The sequence below is a fragment of the Sminthopsis crassicaudata genome, chromosome 2 (assembly GCF_048593235.1).
Source record: "Sminthopsis crassicaudata isolate SCR6 chromosome 2, ASM4859323v1, whole genome shotgun sequence".
Lineage (NCBI taxonomy): Eukaryota > Metazoa > Chordata > Mammalia > Dasyuromorphia > Dasyuridae > Sminthopsis > Sminthopsis crassicaudata.
This window is the reverse complement of record NC_133618.1, coordinates 165,741,325-165,760,984: the sequence shown is the minus strand read 5'-3', so window position 1 is coordinate 165,760,984 and position 19,660 is coordinate 165,741,325. Positions and strand designations below refer to the sequence as shown.

Below are 19,660 nucleotides of genomic sequence, written 5' to 3'. Positions count from 1 at the left end.
CCACATAACTGCCCTTCTTTACACTTTCTTTTATTATTCATCAATAACTGTAGTAACTGGAATTTGCAATTCAATTCAATATATATTTATCAAACAAGGCATGCAGATCCTGTAACCAGAGGAGTTTATAACCTTTGTGTGGATGAAACATGTACATAAATTACTACAAAGAAGGGAGTTAAAGGAAGAAGGCATGAATGCATCCCGAATCAGATTCAGGTTGTGATTCAGGGATACAAATGCCTTATCATGTACCTATAAAAATGTGTCAGGGTCCAGGCCTTTGATATGATCTTTAGGTTGCACAGAAGAAAGAAAGAGATAAATGACTCAAAAAAGAGGACTCTTCCTATTCTTGTATCTGAGTTGTTTTTTCATGAGTGACTCGGTCTGTTCCACACAATGGCTCCAATAGAGAAGAGAAGGTGATTGATAAAAAAGGGGTGGGTAGGTAGAAATCTGGGTCACAGATGCAGGAGGTTACAGAGAAGGGACAGGTTGAGGATACTAGGCAGGACGATGCAGTATGAGAGGGTTAGGATCATGAGAGAAGCATCCAGAATAGAGAATAGCAATATAGAAAATGGAGGCCTTTTACAGAAAGGGTAGGCCAAGAAAATCAGTGTTTTTTTCTGTACTACCACAAAATTTATGTTGAGATGCTTCTGTTTATCCCTATATTATTGCTTTGATAAATCACATCTTTAAAAGAGATTGTTTCAGGGCAAGACAATGTTGGGATGATTGTCTTCTACTGAAGGAGTTTCCCATTTTATTCTAGCTTATTGCTTTATTCACACATTTTAATTGAAGGAATTTGACATAATTAAAATCATAGGCACAGACTTGTAAACAAAGTCCTAAGAAATTTGTGTGATATTTTTTGTTAGTGCACAATAGGAAACAAAAACAAAAGAAAATTTCTATGTAGATTTTAGTTACAAACCTTGATGAGAGGTTATTATAGTTCATATTGGTTACCTTTACCCTTAATTGATAGTGGTAATGTACATTGTTGACTTTGGATATCAGTGTTAAAAGTCTGTAATTCCACTATCCTCTTTTAATTGTAGAATCAATCACCAGGTAGGAAGGCATTTTAAGCTATGATTGGTTCAGTTTCTTGCCTTTAGGGAGGTGTGTCTAAATTACAAAAGATTATTCTTCTTTTCTTAAAGATGGAAAGAGGTGTTGAATCTGCAACCTGGACTTCAGCATAGATTTATTATTCACAATTTATTCACAATTATTAGGAAATTTACAAGCTTTAAAAGATAAATATCAATCTGGGAAGAATGATGGTATATAAGAATTCTGTGTATTTTCAATTTATTTTACAATTTGTAAAAACTCAAGAAGATTTTCAGAAAGTCTGTCACCTTTATTCTTCTGTGATTGTTATGAAATATGGTATATTATGTGACATATGTATATACATGCATATATATGTGCACATTTAAAGTATACAAACACTGCTTCCGTTAGACCTTAAATTGTCAGTGTTTTAAATGATAAAAAATATGATTGAATGATAAACCCATAGAGAATACAGAATGGAATCTGAAGGAATTAACATTTTTTTCAGAAGCAAATTTCAAACAGGGAAAGAATAATTTAATGACTTAAACTAATTTTGAGCTTCTACCACTTCTCTACAGAAATCACTCTAAGTTGATATAAGCAGTTTTTAAAGTTCTTACTCACTAAAGGCCCTGAAAATGATTAGCCTTGATGTTAATTACTCAACTGTGAAAGTGATCTCTTTATCCATTTCTTTCTTCTCCCTTTCCCCTAATCAAATGGCATTCACTTGAATAATTTTTACTTCAGTTTTTAGGATTTTGTTATGAGGCAGGCAAATCCAGCAAACAGGGTCCCTTTTATCCAGCAGGTATGCCATATGGCATTAGTTTCTATTTGTTTTTGAGTTAGGGGATACACTTAATTGATAATGGTGGTATTTCTTTAGCATATTAAGCCTTCTTTCAATATTATTTACTTCCATTCTTGATTAGGAATGATATTGTGATAGTTACAAAATTTAAAACATGATATGTCATTATTTCATTTTTTTTTCCTCTTCATAGCAGATGCATATTTTTGTTTCATGGGGAAGGGAGAGGGTCAGAAATGGGAACTAGGAACTTGATTATCTTTGTATGATGGCATGTTTAATATATTTCAAGAATTGTTCATTATGAATAAAAATAACTAGGTTGGAGTGGATTGCAATTTTAATAGTGGATGAATGCCTTTTGAATATAGATCAGAATATTACTTGACATCGCCAACTACATGGTACATTGGAATTGTCTGTTCTTGGGTATCTTTTTTTTTTCTCATGCTCACATGGGCACCCTTCTTGGTTTCCTGTTCCTCCTCCTTTACATTTGCAGTTATTCATTGGCTTTTGGTTTATCTCTCTTCAATTCACTTATCCCGTTTTCCATCCTTACACTAGACGGATGATCTTTGAATTTATAGATTATTAAAGACATTGCTGCCTAATCTAACCTATCACTGATTCTTCAGTCTCCTATCTTTAGTTGCTTATTGGACGTCTCAATTTGAATGTCCCATATACATCTTAAACTCAACCTGTTCAAATGGAGGATTTTCCTCCATTGTTGATCTCAATTTTATCTTGTATTTGTATGCAATTACTTGCATATAGTTGTCTTTTCCATTAAATTTTGAGTACCAGGAAGCAGTGGAGACTGATTTTTACCTTTCTTTGTATATCTAGCACTTAGCACAAAAGTTGGCACATAGTAGACATGAGATTTAAATAATCAATAACTTGAATTAATTTTCATGTCTGATATTAATAAATGCCATGATGATTAATAAATGTCATAATACATGCAAAAATACATGATTATATTAATAATAATAGCTAGAATTTAAGGAGAACTTGAAGTATTGCTGTTGTTGTTCAGTCATTTCAGTTGTCTGACTCTTTGTGACCCCATTTAGAGTTTTCTTGCAAAGATCCTGGAGTGGTTTGCCATTGGCAAGAAAGGTTAAGTGACTTGCCCAGGGTCACACATATCTGAGGCCTCATCTTCCTGAGACTTCTGTCTTCTGACACTTTATTTACTGTACCTTAGCTACCTCCTTAAGAGCTGCAAAGTGTTTTATTTATGTGTGCAACCCTTAAAATGGCATATTATCTGATGTTACCTTTATACATGTCATCTCCACAACATGTCTCCATAATCTTTTGAGGTTGGTGTTATTATCATCCCCATTTTACAGATGGGGAGAGTCAGAGAGATTAAATGATTTGCATGGGGTTACACAGGTAATAAGTTTTTGAGGTAGTATTCCAATTCAGGTATTCATGTTTCCAAATCTAGTGCTCTACCTACTGTATTGAAAATGAAAAGATTAAAAAAAATGTAAAAACTGAATCATGAATTTTTTGAAAACAAATCTATCCTGCTATCTATAGATTAATTCATTTCAACAAGGTTCAACTCATTTTTAGCTTAGTACTCATAGTGTTTCCAAGGTGACTGGTAAAATGGAAAAGAATAAACAATTTTAGTCATCTATCTATTACTTCTTCATCCAAATAAAGGATATTATTTCATCTATATTGCATGAAATTTAAATTGTCTAAAATATAAAAAAAATCCTAAGAATTTAATTTTTTCTATTGCTATCCTGCATTAGTTGTCTCAGAAGAAGGAATAATTAACAGATTTTTCAATAGATCGTCATATTTTATACTTTCTCATAATCGCGTCAATGACTTGATTAATGAAAGATTCTCTTCCATTTGGTATTTTATAAATAACTTCACTTTCAGAATCATAGCATAACTAGCTTGAAAAATAGTCTGTGAATGACCTGTGTTCCTCAAAAGTTGCTATTTGTAATCATATTTCTCTAACTGACTTAAAACTTTGTGAATCAGTTCTCAGTGGGAAATAGCCATTCAGGATATGAAAAACTCATTTACATGTTAATTAAACTTAAATGGCAGAGACTGTAACATAAATTTATCAATCCCTGAAGTAACTGAAGAAATTTCAAGAGAGCCTGATCAGTATATTGTTGCTCAGAGATTTTACTTTTAGTCTGGGGAAAAAAAAAACACAAACCCATAAAACTTTCACTGTGTTAATTTTTACTTTTTGATGCTCTGAAAATAAGTGCCAAAGCAGAGATTAAAGAACATTTTTATAGACATCAAGGTTTGTTACAAAAGAATTTGTTAGACCCTTAGGTTCTGTCTTCCACACTAAAGTGGAGCAAGTTGAAAATGAATCAGCTTCCCAAGCTACAGAGGCACTATTATAACAAGAGAGCTACCTTCATTTATATCTAGTCTTTCTTTCCTTTTTTTCAGAGTGTTTTCGAAGTGATTTATTTTCTAATAGTAACTAATATTTATATAGTACCCATTTTGTGTCAGACATTGTCCTAAGAGCTTTACAATTACTATCTCATTTGCTCCTCACAACAACTCTGAGTGATAGATGTTGTTATTATCCCTGTTTTACAGATGAGAAAACTGGTAAATAGGACTAAAGTCAATAGTCAGTAAATGTCTGAGAGTGGATTTAAACTTAGGTTTTCCTGATTCCAGGCCATCTGCTCTGTCATCTATATGAGGAAGATAGGGGCCTATGTTATTATGCCAGCTTCATTTTAATGTTCTAGGAAATTGACTTAAGAGAGATTCATGGAATCCAGGATTTTAGTTCTAAGAAAAACAAGAAATGACAGAGCTGATATTAGAACTTAAACTTTTTGTCTTCTTTTGCAAGGATCTCTCCAATAGACTATACTGCTTCAATAAAGAGAGCTTCTTAAACTTTTTCTACTCACTCACAGTCCCTTTTCATCCCTGAAATATTTATGCCATCTTCATAGGTATAGATATGTATGCCTATATAAGAAGGTATAAAAATAAAAATTTATTGATAATCATAAAGAAATTTATTTAAAAATAAGTCTTGTATTCATATAATTTTATCATTTATTAAAGATGAAAGCAAATTTGCATACTAGTGAGATATTATGTTTATTTATTTTTACATAAATAATTAAGTCTTGGAAGAATATTTGATACTGCAAGATGTAGACTATCTTCAACATTTTTCAAAATTGATTGATATTTTGATTTTATTATCATCAGTGCTGAGAATGCTGCTTCACATTAATATGTAGTACAAAACAACAGAGTTATGCTTTTAGGGTAATTTCAGAAATTGTTGGAAATTCTGTTCTAATCCAAAATCAAAATTAATTTAATGATTTTTTTTAGGAAACTCAAGTTTTAAATCTGTGATGCTTGATATAACTCAACAAATTCTTAAACTTTTATGGCAGATGACTGACATTTTTAATTTTAATTGAGTATGTTTTACAAACCAACATAGTTTTTTAGAATCAAAATTTGAAGGGAAGTTTTTCTGAAACTGTGTCTATAGGTACTTCAGATCAATTATAACTCTTTTTAAAAAAATTATTAAAGCTTTTTGTTTACAAAACATACATGGGTAATTTTTCAACACTGACCTTTGCAAAACCTTCTGTTCCAAATTTCCCCCCCTTCCCCCATCTCCTTTCCCTGGATAGCAGGTAATCCAATACATGTTAAATATGTTAAAATATATGTTAAATACAATATATGTATACATATTTATATAGTTATCTTGCTGTACAGAAAAATTGGATCAAGAAAAAAAAACTGAGAAAGAAAACAAATGCAAGCAAATAACAGAGAGAGTGAGAATGCTTGGTTGTGGTCCACACTCTGTTCCCACAGTTCTCTCTTTGGGTTTAGATGGCTCTCTTCAACACTGAACAACTAGCACTGGTTTGAATCATCTCATTGTTGAAGAGAAACATATCTTCTTGTTGTCATGTACAATGATCTCCTGGTTCTGCTCATTTCACTTAGCATCAGTTCATATATGTCTCTCCAAGCCTCTCTGTATTCATCCTGCTGATTGTTTCTTAAAATATGATAATATCGCATAACATTCATATGCCATAACTTATTCAGCCATTCTCCAATTGATCTACATCCACTCAGTTTCCAGTTTCTTGCCATTACAAAAAAGGCTGCCACAAACATTTTTGCACATATGGGTCACTTTGCCTCCTTTAAGATCTCTTTGGGATATATAAGCCCAGTAGAAACACTGCTGAGTCAAAGGGTATTCACAGTTTGATAACTTTTTGAGCATAGTTCCAAATTACTCTCTGGAATGGTTGGATTCCTTTACAGTTCCACCAACAATGTATCAGTGTCCCAGTTTTCCCACATCCCCTCCAACATTGGTCATTATCTTTTCCTGTCATCTTAGCCAATCTGAGAAGTGTGTAGTGGTATTTCAGAGTTGTTTTAATTTATATTTCTCTTTTCAATAATGATTTGGAGCATCTTTTCATATGACTAGAAATAATTTCAATTTATTCATCTGAAAATTATCTGTTCATATCCTTTGACCATTTATTAATTAGAGAAGGGCTTGAATTCTTATAAATTTGAGTCAATTTTAGAAATGAGGCCTTTATCAGAACCACTGAATGTAAAAATGTTTTCCCAGTTTATTGCTTCCCTTCTAATCTTGTCTGCATTAGTTTTGTTTGTACAAAACTTTTTAAACTTTATATAATCAGAATTATCTATTTTGTGATCATTGATGATCTCTAGTTCTTTGGTCACAAATTCCTTCCTTCTCCACAGATCTGAGATATAAACTATCATATGTTCTGCTAATTTGTCTATAATAGCATTCTTTATGTGTAGATACTGAACCTATTTTGACCTTATCTTGTTATACAGTGTTACGTATGGGTCAATGCCTAATTTCTGCCATACTAGTTTCCAATTTTCCCAGTAATTTTTGTCAAACAGTGAATTCTTATCTAAAAGCTGGGGTCTTTGGGTTTGTCAAATACTAGATTACTATAATCATTGACTATTTTGTCCTTTGAACCTAACCTATTCCACTGATCAACTAGCTATTTCTTAGCCAGTACCAAATGGTTTTGATGACTGCTACTTTATAATATAGTTTTAAATCAGGTACAGCTAGGCCATCTTCATTTGCATTTTTTAGTTAATTCCCTTGAAATTCTTAAACTTTTGTTCTTCCAGCTGATTTGTTGTTATTTTTTCTAGGTTAGTAAAATAGTTTCTTGGGAGTTTGATTGACATAGCATTAAATAAATATATTAGTTTAGGTAGTATTATCATCTTTATTATATTTGCTTGACCTTTCCAATAGCACTTGATATTTTTCCAGTTGTTTAGATCTGACTATATTTGTGTGGAAAGTGTTTTGTAATTTTGCTCATATAATTCCTGACTTTCCCTTAGCAGATAGATTCCCAAATATTTTATATTATCAACACTTATTTTAAGTGGAATTTCTCTTTGTATCTTTTGCTGTTGGATTTTGTTAGTGATGTATAAAAATGTTGATGATTTATGTGGATTTATTTTGTATCCTGCAAATTTGCTAAAACTGAATTATTTGTAATAGTTTTTAGTTGATTATCTTGGGTTCTCTAAGTATACCATCATATCATCTGCAAAAAGTGATAATTTGGTTTCCTCATTACCTACTCTAATTCTTTTTCTTCTCCGATTGCTGAAGTTAGCATTTCTAATACAATATTATAGTAATAGTAAATTAATAGTAATGGTAATAGTGGACAATCTTGTTTCACCTCTGATCTTATTGTGAATGGTCTCAGTTTATCTCCATTACATATGATGCTTGCTGATGATTTTAAATAGATGTTACTGACTGTTTTATGGAAAAGTCCATTTATTTCTATACTCTCTAGTGTTTTTAGTAGGAATGGATGTTGGATTTTATCAAATACTTTTTCATCATCTATTGAGAAAATCATATAGTTTTTGTTAATTTGGTTATTGATATAGTCAATTATGTTAATAGTTTTCCTAATATTGAACCAACCCTGCATTCCTGGTATAAATCCTACTTGGTTATAGTTTTTTATCCTTGGGAAGACTTCTGTAATCTCTTTGCTAATATTTTATATAAGATTTTTGGGTCAATATTCATTAGGGAGATTGTTCTATTATTTTCTTTTTCTGTTTTGTCCTACTTGGTTTAGGTTATCAGTACCATTCTGTGTCATAAAAGGAATTTGATAGGAGTCCTTTGTTCCCTTTTTTTCAAATAGTTTATATAGTTTTGGAGTTAGTTGTTTTTCAAATGTTTAAAGAACAACTAACTCTAATACTATATAAACTATTTGAAAAAATAGGGATCGAAGGAGTCCTACCAAATTCCTTTTATAACACAGACATGGTATTAATACCTAAACCAGATAGGCTGAAAACAGAGAAAGAAAATTATAGACCAATCTCCCTAATTAATATTGATGCTAAAAACTTAAATAAAATATTAGCAAAAACACTACAACAAATCATCCCCAGGATAATACACTATGACCAAGTGGGATTTATACCAGGAATGCAGGGCTGGTTCAATAGTAGGAAAACTATTAGCATAATTGACTATATCAATAACCAAATAAACAAAAACCATATGATCATCTTAATAGATGCAGAAAAAGCATTTGATAAAATCCAACATCCATTCCTACTAAAAACAGTGGAGAGTATAGGAATAAATGGACTATTCCTTAAAATAATAAGAAGTATATATTTAAAACCATCAGTAAACATCCTATGTAATGGCGATAAACTGGAACCTTTCACAGTAAGATCAGGAGTGAAACAAGGTTGCCCACTATCACCATTACTATTCAATATTGTACTAGAAATACTAGTCTCGGCAATGAGAGCCGAGAAAGAGATTCAAGGAATTAGAATAAGTAATGAGGAAATCAAACTATGACTCTTTGCAGATGACATGATGGTATACTTAGAGAACCCTAAAAAGCTATTAAAAATAATTCAGAACTTTAGCAGAGTGGCAGGATACAAAATAAATCCACATAAATCCTCAGCATTCTTATATATCACCAACAAAATGCAACAGCAAGAGATACAAAGAGAAATTCCATTCCAAACAAATGTTGAGAGTATAAAGTATTTGGGAATCCATCTACCAAAGGAGAGTCAGGAATTATATGAGAAAAATTACAAAACACTTGCCACAAAAATAAAGTCAGATTTAAATAATTGGAAAGACATTCAGTGCTCTTGGATAGGCCGAGCGAATATAATAAAGATGACAATACTCCCCAAACTAATCTATTTATTTAGTGCTATATCAACCAGACTCCCAAGAAACTATTTTAATGACCTAGAAAAATAACCACAAAATTCATATGGAAGAACAAAAGATCAAGAATTTCAAGGGAAGTAATGAAAAAAAAATCAAATGAAGGTGGCCTAGCTATACCTGATCTAGAACTATATTAAAAGCAGCACTCACCAAAACCATTTGGTATTGGCTAAGAAATTGACTAGTTGGTCAGTGGAATAGGTTAGGTCCACAGGACAAGATAGCGAATAAAAATAGCAATCTAGTGTTTGACAAACCCAAAGATCTCAACTTTTGGGATAAGAATTCATTATTTGACAAAAACTGCTGGGAAAACTGGGAATTAGTATGGCAGAAACTAGGTATGGACCCAAACTTAACACCACACACTAAGATAAGATCAAAATGGGTCCATGATTTAGGCATAAGGAACGAAATCATAAATAAATTAGAGGAATATAGGATAGTTTACCTCTCAGACTTGTGGAGGAGGAAGGAATTTGTGACCAAAAGAGAACTAGAGATCATTATTAATCACAAAATAGAAAATTTTGATTACATCAAATTAAGAAGCTTTTATACAAACAAAACTAATGTAAAAAGATTATAAGGGAAGTAACAAATTGGGAAAACATTTTTTACAGTTAAAGATTCTGATAAAGGCCTCATCTCCAAAATATATAGAGAATTGACTCTAATTTAAAGAAATCAAGCCATTCTCCAATTGATAAATGGTCAAAGGATATGAACAGACCATTTTCAGATGATGAAATTGAAACTCTATCCATTCATATGAAAGAAAGAGTGTTCCAAATCACTATTGATCAGAGAGCAAATTAAGACAACTCTGAGATACCATTACACACTTGTCAGATTGGCTAAGATGACAGGAATAAATAATGATGAATGTTGGAGGGGATGTGGGAAAACTGGGACACTGATGCATTGTTGGTGGAGTTGTGAACAAATCCAACCATTCTGGAGAGCAGTCTGGAATTATGCCCAAAAAGTTATCAAACTGTGCATACCCTTTGATCCAGCAGTGCTACTACTGGGCTTATATCCCAAGGAAATACTAAAGAAAGGAAAGGGACCTGTATGTTCCAAAATGTTTGTGGCAGCCCTTTTTGTAGTGGCTACAAACTGGAAAATGAATGGATGCCCATCAATTAGAGAATGGTTGGGTAAATTATGGTACATGGATGTTATGGAATATTATTGTTCTGTAAGAAATGACCAACAGGAGGAATACAGAGAGGCTTGGAGAGACTTACATCAACTGATGCTGAGTGAAATGAGCAGAACTAGGAGATCATTATACACTTCAACAATGATACTGTATGAAGATGTATTCTGATGGAAGTGGATATCTTCAACATAGAGAAGATCTAATCCAATTCCAATTGATCAATGATGGACAGAATCATCTACACCCAGAGAAGGAACACTGGGAAATGAGTATAAACTGTTATCATTTTTTTGTTTTTCTCCCCAGGTTATTTTTACCTTTCAAATCCAATTCTTCCTTTGCAACAATAACAACAACAACAAAATTCGGTTCTGCACATATATATTGTACAGAGGATATAGTATAAGATATTTAATATGTATGGGAATGCCTGCCATCTAGGGGAGGGGGTAGAGGTGGTGGAGGGAAGGAGGGGAAATATTCGGAACAGAAGGGAGTACAAGGGATAATGTTGTAAAAAATAACCTATGCATATGTACTGTCAAAAATGTTATAATTATAAAATTAATTTTAAAAAAGAGAGTCTAAAAAATAAAATAAAAATAAAATGTTTGGTAGAATTCCCGTGTAAATCCATTTGGTCCTAGGAATTTTTTCTTAAGAAGTCGATTAATAACTTGTTCTGTTTCATTTTCTAAAATGGGACTATTTAAGTAATTTATTTCCTCTTTCATTAATCTGGGCAATATATATTTTTGTAGGAATTCTTCTATTTCAATTAGATTATCAGATTTATTGTCATAAAGTTGGGCAAAGCAACTCTCAATTATTGCTCTAATTTCCTCTTCTTTGGTAGAAAGTTCTCCCTTTTCATTTTTGAGACTAACAATTTAATTTTCCTCTTTCCTTTTTTTAATCAAATTAAATGATTATCTATTTTGTTGGTTTTTTCATAAAACCAACTCTTAGGTTTTTTTTATTAGTTCAGCAGTGTTTTACTTTCTATTTTATTAATTTCTACTTTAGTTTTAGAATTTCAAATTTGGTTTTTGATTGGGGGTTTTAAATTTGTTCTTTTTATAGCTTTATTGTTGCAAGTCCAATTCATTGATCTTCTCTTTCTCTATTTTATGCAACTAAGCATCTAGAGATATAAAATTGCCCCTTATTACTGCTTTGGCAGCAACCCACAAATTTATGTTATCTTATTATTATACTTATCTTGGCTGAAATTATTAATAATATCTATGATTTCCTATTTCACCCATTAATTCTTTAATATGAGATTATTTAGTTTCCAATTACTTTTTGATCTATTCATCTCTGGCTTTTTATTGAATGTAATTTTTATTGCCTCGTGATCTGAAAAAATGCATTTAATATTTCTGCCTTTCTACATTTGATTTTGAGGTCTTCATGTCTTAATATTTGGTCAATTTTTGTATAGGTTCCATGAACTGCCAAGAAGAAAGCACACTCTTTTCTGTCTCTATTAAATTTTCTCCAAAGATCTATCCTAACTAACTTTTCTAGTATTCTATTTATCTCTTTAACTTTTTTCTTATTTATTTTGTGTTTTGATTTATCTAGTTCTGAGAGAACAAGGTTGAGATTTCCCACTATTATAGTTGTGCTGTCTATTTCTTCTTACAGCTTTCTTAACTTCTTTGGGAATTTCCATGTTTATAGCACTTGGTGCATATACGTTTAGTATTGATATTGTTTCATTATCTGTGGTACCCTTTAGCAAGATATAGTTTCCTTCCTTATTTCCTTTAATTAGATCAATTTTTGCTCTTGCTTGATCTGAGATCAGGATGGCCTACCCTGCTTTTCTTTTCCTTTCTTTTTTTTTTTTTTTTTTTTAACTTCACCTGAAGCATAATAGAGTCTACTCCAGCCTTTTACCTTTACTTTGTATGTATCACTCTGCTTTAAATGTGTTTCTTGGAAACAACGTATTGTAGGATCCTGGCTTTTAATCCAGTCTGCAATCCGCTTCTGCTTTATGGGAGAGTTCACCTCATTCATATTTATGGTTAAAACTACTAATTTTGTATTTCCTGCCATCTTATTAACCTCAAATTATACTTTTTTCTTTCCTTTTTCCCTTTTCCTCCTCCCCAGTATTTCATTTATGAGCACCATTTGCTTCAAGTGCAATTATAACTCTTGCAATTAAATCTTTGGGAAGATTATTTTCAGATATAAATCATCTGTAGATATTAAACATTTCTAAAGAATCATTTTCCACCTTCTTCTTCTTCTTCTTCTTCTTCTTTTTTTTTTCTTTTTTCTGAGCTGGGGTTAAGTGACTTGCCCAGGGTCACACAGCTAGGAAGTGGTAAGTGTCTGAGATTAGATTTGAACTTGGGTCCTCTTGAATTCAGGGCTGGTGCTCTATCCACTGCATCACGTAGCTTCCTCCTATTCTTCTTAATGTTAACTTTTTAAGTAAAATTTTTGATTTTTATCCTTTGACAAAAATGTTACAATTTTTTTCTTTGAAGCAACATGTTTAAATCAGAAAAATTTGACAACATAGTTTTGGAAACCACAAATTGTTATGAAAAAATTTACAAAATTGGATTTCTGCTCAGTCAAAAATATAATAATTTTATCTTTCAATTTCAAGAATATGTTTTAAGCTTTGCCATCTTGAGAGCCACTTTACCTCTGCATGAAGTAATAAGCTTTTGTGTTTGGAATCCATGTCTTTGCAAAGGTTTGAAAAGAAATGACTGTTAAGGGTATGGTTTTTAATGAATTTACAATTTTAATAATATCAAGAAAGACAAAATCTAACTTTGGTGATGAATTTTTGGCTACAAGTATTTCCCGATGTAACATGCAGTGCCATCATATTTAATTTTTGCTACAAATCCAACATTCTTGTCCTTTATTGCTCTAGCAATACAATTCAATTTTTTCACTTCAAGCCTTCATTTGTGAAAAATTTATTGACTTTTAAGATAAATCTATATTTGTTCCCTTCTTGTGTACCCTTCCAAAAGTCAACAAAACAATAATTTCTCATGTAAGCTTCCTTCATAAACATATCTTGCATAAAGTAACAACTGTGCCATATTAGAAATATCAATTGTTTTATCTAACAAGTCTTTATTTTCTGTAATTAAACTATTATGTTTCTATGAGAATAGGAAATTTTGTATGTACAGTAAAAACACTGCAGTTCCTAACATACAATAATCTCAAATCTGGGCCAACATGTTTCTTGTAGCTTTTGTTGGTGTCACATGGTATGATGGCATACGTAATGCAAAGTGTGCATGTTGTATGTTCAAACCAAGGCTATAGTGAAGTCTTACATACAAGTGCTGTCAGAAACACTTCAGATTCATTATGCATTTGATTTTAAATTAAGTTTTGGTCATTGCACATCCAGAGGCCTTTTATTGTTGCCAAATTTTTCTCAACTTTACATTCAGTTACATGAGCCCATGTGGAGTTTAAGAAGCTTTGCCTTAGAAGATTTGAATTTTATTTTATTTTTTTTCCTTAATTCTAGCAACATATAACCCAATTCAAAGAGAAATGCTGTAGTTAAGTGATTAGGCATCAGATGCAATCCTTTACTATTTGCTGAGTGACTTGAATCAACCTACCTAATCTATAGTTTATTTTGAACTTTATATAAAATAGGTCTGAAAATAACAGATAAGAGAAATTTTAGTTTAATTTAGAAGAAATTATAATTAGGTGCTTTTTTTCTTTTGAATAGCTCACTTTTTTTTTTTGAGGTAACACCAGAGTTGGACACACATTTTGTATGATTGCTTTATGCTCCTTCTGTCCATGTTCAGATTTTAGTTCTTGGAGGGCATCCAATGTAGGCATTGAGGGTAAGTCATTAGTATACGTGTTCACTTGGTCTAGCACTTCTTTCCCTTCCCTAGCTAGAAGTGGAGGCACAAAAGAAGGAAATTGCTCATTAATATTAACATTCTGACATCAATGATAAATTCAAACTCAAAGAGAAATGGGGGTAGAGAAAGGAATTGGATTTGGACATGTAATTCTATTGATATAGGAGACTCTTTGAGGTAGAAACTCCTTTCATTATTTAATAGAATGTTATGGTCTTAGAGTTTGCTTAATCACGGAAAGAATGGTACTTGCTTAGTCACTATGTGTCAGAGGTGGACTTCTGTCCAAAGCTGAATTGTGATTTTGTATTTCATTGTTTTTTGCCCCCTCCCGGAGGAGAAATAAATGATATTAGACATTACCTAATAGATCGATGATTTTTATGGATGTGGTTATTCCTTTTATCAGTGCCTACTATAAACCCTCTAAACTTTCTCATCTTGGAGAATACTTGTTCATTTTCTTGTTCATTAGCCTTTCATAAAGAATCTATAGCATGCTGGATGCTTATTAGGCCTTTTAACATTTCACTAGTATTAATATAGTATTTAGGCTTTATAACTGTTAACTTTTCCTCTAGTTTAATTTAACTAGGTTAGTTTAATTTAACGAATACTTAACAATGTTGAATTTCTTGATCAAACATTTCTTAGATGGTATCTTAGGGCTATATTACTGATAATCTGCTGCAGTCTGCCTACATTCATCTAGTATCTTTCTCCTATCCTTGCAGTTTTGTCTTTTCAGATATTATGGTATTCTATGATTTATAGTCACTAATATACCAGAAACAAATTTTTCCCTTTTTTAGAAAGAGCAAAGAATATCAAGAATAGTAGTAGATGTATGGTGTTTCTTCTGTATAGTATAGCTGAATGTTTTTCATGCATTAAATGCATCTTTGTTTAATTTTAATTTGTTAAATTTGTATTGTGTGCTGAGAGACTGAAGTGACCAAGAATTTCATTACTTAGAGGTATAGTAAGTACTACTATTAAAATAGTGTGAAATAATTAGTTGAATGAGAATTAACAGATTGATCTTTTTACTGAATAGTTTGTTCTTATGGGGTATTTAAGATTTTTCATGCAACTTGTCACATAAAGACATTTGGGCTAAAAATTGAGGTATTTCCCTTGTTATTATTTTCTTGAGTTAATAACATACATTTAATCCTCTTGATTTATTATTGAAAAAGGGTATATCATCTATTTAGGTTAATATTTCCAATAATCTCATATAAAATCAAGTAATTAAGATTCATCTGGTTGTACAAGTGGACAGTGAGGTTGGCCCAAAGTTTAAGGAAGGGAAGAGGTTGAATTGATTTCAGGAAATTCCAAAGTTCTTGTATTGACTACCAAATTTAATTAACCCAAAGGCCCATTTTTTCAATGCTCCTATTTTACCAGTGTTGGATGAAAATAGCTGGGGAACACAATTAACTTTGAAGATCTAAAGATAAGGATCACTCAGAGGACAATGAGAAAGCAGCAAAAATAAAACTGATAGAGAACTCTGAAGGAGAACAGGTAGGAAAGGATACCATCAAGGAATTTTGTGGCAGGAAGAAAAAGCGGGGTTGGTCACTTGGCAATAACAAGGAATAACAAGAAAACAGCCAAAGTGACCCACTGATATTGTTGTGATGTTGATCAAAGAATAATGAAGAATTCTAGCATATTGGGTGGACCTCACACTTTTGGGAAAATGTAGTCAAGAGATAGATAGACATGGATGAGTTAGGGTCTTGCCTTATGAGAGGGAACTCTAATCAGTGAGATTATTGATCCATTTTAATATTTGAGCATGGTGATATTTAGAATAAAAAGGGAATTGAACTTCTGTCTCTTTTGTTACAATGTTAATATAGAATATATTTATATATAACACATATAATATAATGTAGAATAGAATATGGAATATAGAATATAATGTTATTGTAGAATATAAAATACTAGTTCACAAAAGAAATAGAGGAAAAAAAATGACATAGTTAAAAATAATTACTTTTCCCCTTTCTAATTACTTCATGTCTTTTTGTATTTCTGCTCTGTAATCCCATTACATCATTTTTCAGAATACTATGCCTTAAAAACCATTAAAATTTATATATACATATAAATATATATACACACACCTACATATATGTACATATATACATACATATACTCTATATATGTACACATATGCATATGTATACTTTTTGCTTATCGGCATATGAGAGGTGATGAGGTTCCCAAGAAGACAGAACATGGGCATAACAGCACCAGTTTGGAGGCATGATTTGGATGATCTAGTACTGTTAAGTAGCAGGCAGACAGGCAGGAGGAGAGCCAGGAGAATGGTGTTGCAGTGCAGCAGAGAGCCTGAGAAGGATGAATACTGAGAAAAAAACCATTCAATGTGTCAATTAAGGAACTCTTAGTAATTCCTGTTAGAATAGTTTTAATGAATGTTTAGGTCAGAAGCCAGATTGCAAAGGTTTGAGAAGTGAGGGGGAGAAGAGGAAGTGATGCTTTTTAAAAAGCTGTTTGACTTGAAGATATTGAGCTAAGAAAGTTTGAAACACTTAGGACAAGAGCTTGGGGGGAGGATTTTGTTATGTTGGAAGGCAGTGGAGTAGAATTATGATGTGGTGTGGGGAAAATGGAGGACATAATTTGCTGGAAAAGACAGGGTGATAGAATGAAATGTACAATAAAGATAAGGGCCACCTCTCACAGATGTAGGCAAAGAGAAGAAAGGAGGAAAGCATGGGAGATGTTGAGGGGTTTGTTATGAAGAGAATGTGGAAAAGAAGGAGTTCACATTCACTGGCTTTAGTTTTTTTCACTAATATGAGTCAAGGTGCTTAGTTGAGATAGTGATGAAAAGTTTGGATTGGCTTCTGTGCAGAGTGAGTTAGGGAATCAAGACTAGAATCAGTTAGAGAGCAGTAAAGAACTTCCTTGCTGCAGTGAGGGCCAGTTTATAATGCAGCCAGTTAGCACAGTTGTAAGGTAGCTGCATTTATCTGGTTGTGAAGTGGAGATGGGATTTATTGTTGGAGTAATCTAGTCTGGGTTTCTGCAAAAGATGGGTGTGATAGGATAAGGGATAAAGGGATTTGAGAGTAGAAGGCAGGGTAAAAGAGAAATGGCCAACTACTGGATGGAGATTGGACAGTGAGGAAAGTGAAATTAGAGCTGGGGAATGACTGAAGAAGTATGAAGGGATGAAAGGATTGGCAATTTCACTGAAGATAATACATAGGTTTAGGAGAGGTAGAGCTTGACAGAATTATGGAAGCTTTGGTAAGATAGAAGAACATCAGAGTTTGTAATTAGGGAGCATGTATTTTATTAATTGATTTTTGAGGGGACATGACCTGTGTTATATCTAAATCAATATAATTATTGTTATTTTAACATAGAGCCACACCACACTGAACTGCTTCTATAGAAATAAAAAGGAAAGAAGCACTGTGCTAAGCTTTACTGACTTTTTATTCAGTGCTTTTTAAAGAATGGAGGTGACTAGACACTGGATGAACATGAACGATTTAGTTTGGTCATGTTATTCAGGACCATTATTATTACTAAATTTCTGGGAGAGCACACAGTTTATGAAATAACCTTGCACTTATCTATTTGCAGTAGCCTTTTAATTGGTCTTTCTACCTGAAGCTTCTCCTCACTCCAATTAATTTTCCATGTAATTGCCAATGTGCTTTTTTCCTAAAGAATAGGTCTGATTGTTACCTATCTACTCAGTCAACTCCAGTTGCCTCTATTAGCTTTAGGATCAAATATAAAGCCTGTTTGACAATTTTTGTTATTATTGACTTGATTATGTTCTTGCACATGATTCCCCTCCACGTCCTCTTTTGTCCAGTCATATTAACTTATTTATTCCCAGAAACAATGCTCGTCTCCTCATCTTTTGTATAATAATTAGTTGCCTTTATGCCCAGAATGTCTTCTTGTCTCTTCCTCTTAAAATCTTTGATTTTCATCAAAATTTTACTCAAATGTCATTTTATGCAAAAAACTGTTCCTTGTCTATTCAACTGCTATTGTCTTCACATTTAAGGTTATAATTCATCAATTCATCAATAGGTATATTTTGCATATACCTATCATAGACACGTTCTTTCCCCTAGTAGAATATAAGTTCCTTGAGGACAGGTTCTATTTTATGTTCTATTTGTATCCTTAATGATTATCAAAATGCCTGAAACATATTGAATATTTTAATGCTTATTTTAAAAAAATTAGATATTTACTTTTATTGTTTTGAATTACAAATTCTCTCATTCCCTTCACTCTTTCTTTTCCCTCTTGAGAAGGCAAGCAATTAAATACTCATTATAGATGTATAGTCATGCAAATCATTTCTATAATAACCATACTGTAAAAAAAAGAAAAAGTTTAAAAAGTGAAAAAATACATTTCAATCTGTACTCAATTAATCAGTTCTCTCTCTCAGGAGGTAGATAGAATTTTGCATTATGAGTTCTTTGGAATTGTCATGGATCATTGTTTTGCTTAGAATAATTTAGTCTTTCATGATTGATTGTCCTTAACAATACTGCACTTATTCTATATAGTGTTTTTCTGGTTATACTTGCTTTACATTGCATTAGTTGTATCATTCTTCTGAGTTTTCTCAGGTTTTCATGAAGCCATATTCTTATTCAGCTATTCCCCAATTGGTGGGAATTTTTCAGTTTTAATTCTTTGCCACCACAAAAAAGCTTCTCTGTGTATTTCTGCACATATGGATCATAAGTGGCTATTGATTGATAATTTATAGTTTCTATTTATCTTATGCACAGAAAGGTAAATAGTTCTGGTGAAAATTGGAAAGACATATTAGAGAGGAATAAAGGACCTTATTTTCCATTGCCATAAACTAAAGACTCTCAGTGAGCCAGTGAGCCTTTTTAAAAGCTTTTTGAATTTCAAGCCAAAACAGTCATTCACATTTTTAGGGGATTAGAGCAGAGTTGTTTTAAGAATGTTCAACCTTATACCCATTTCATACAGTTTTGCGTACTGCTTAGCTTTTTATCCTCACTTTTTTTTTTCAAAAATTTTTTTGGAAAAAGCCATGTCATGTTAGCCACATAGTTTTGATAATTTAAAAATACTTAAAATTGAGAAAAAGGACACAGTTTTTGAAGAGGCAAAATTTTGTTTTTTAAAAATACTACATATTAAACCTATTGGACTGTGTGTAGGCTTTTTTGATCCCCATTTTAAGCTAGCAGTTCCAGCTAGGGTGAATCATAAATACCCAAATGAATGAGGAGTAATTACAAATGGAAAACATTGCTCATATTGAAGTTTCCCTCTCTGAGAAATTG

General features: G+C 32.2%; 1 protein-coding gene across 4 annotated transcripts in view; it reads left to right on the top strand.

Moving 5' to 3' along the window:
* The window catches only part of MACROD2 (mono-ADP ribosylhydrolase 2), a 2,172,380-nt gene that overhangs the window by 46,707 nt on the left and 2,106,013 nt on the right, over window positions 1–19,660 (top strand). The gene's annotated exons all lie outside the window — the stretch shown is intronic.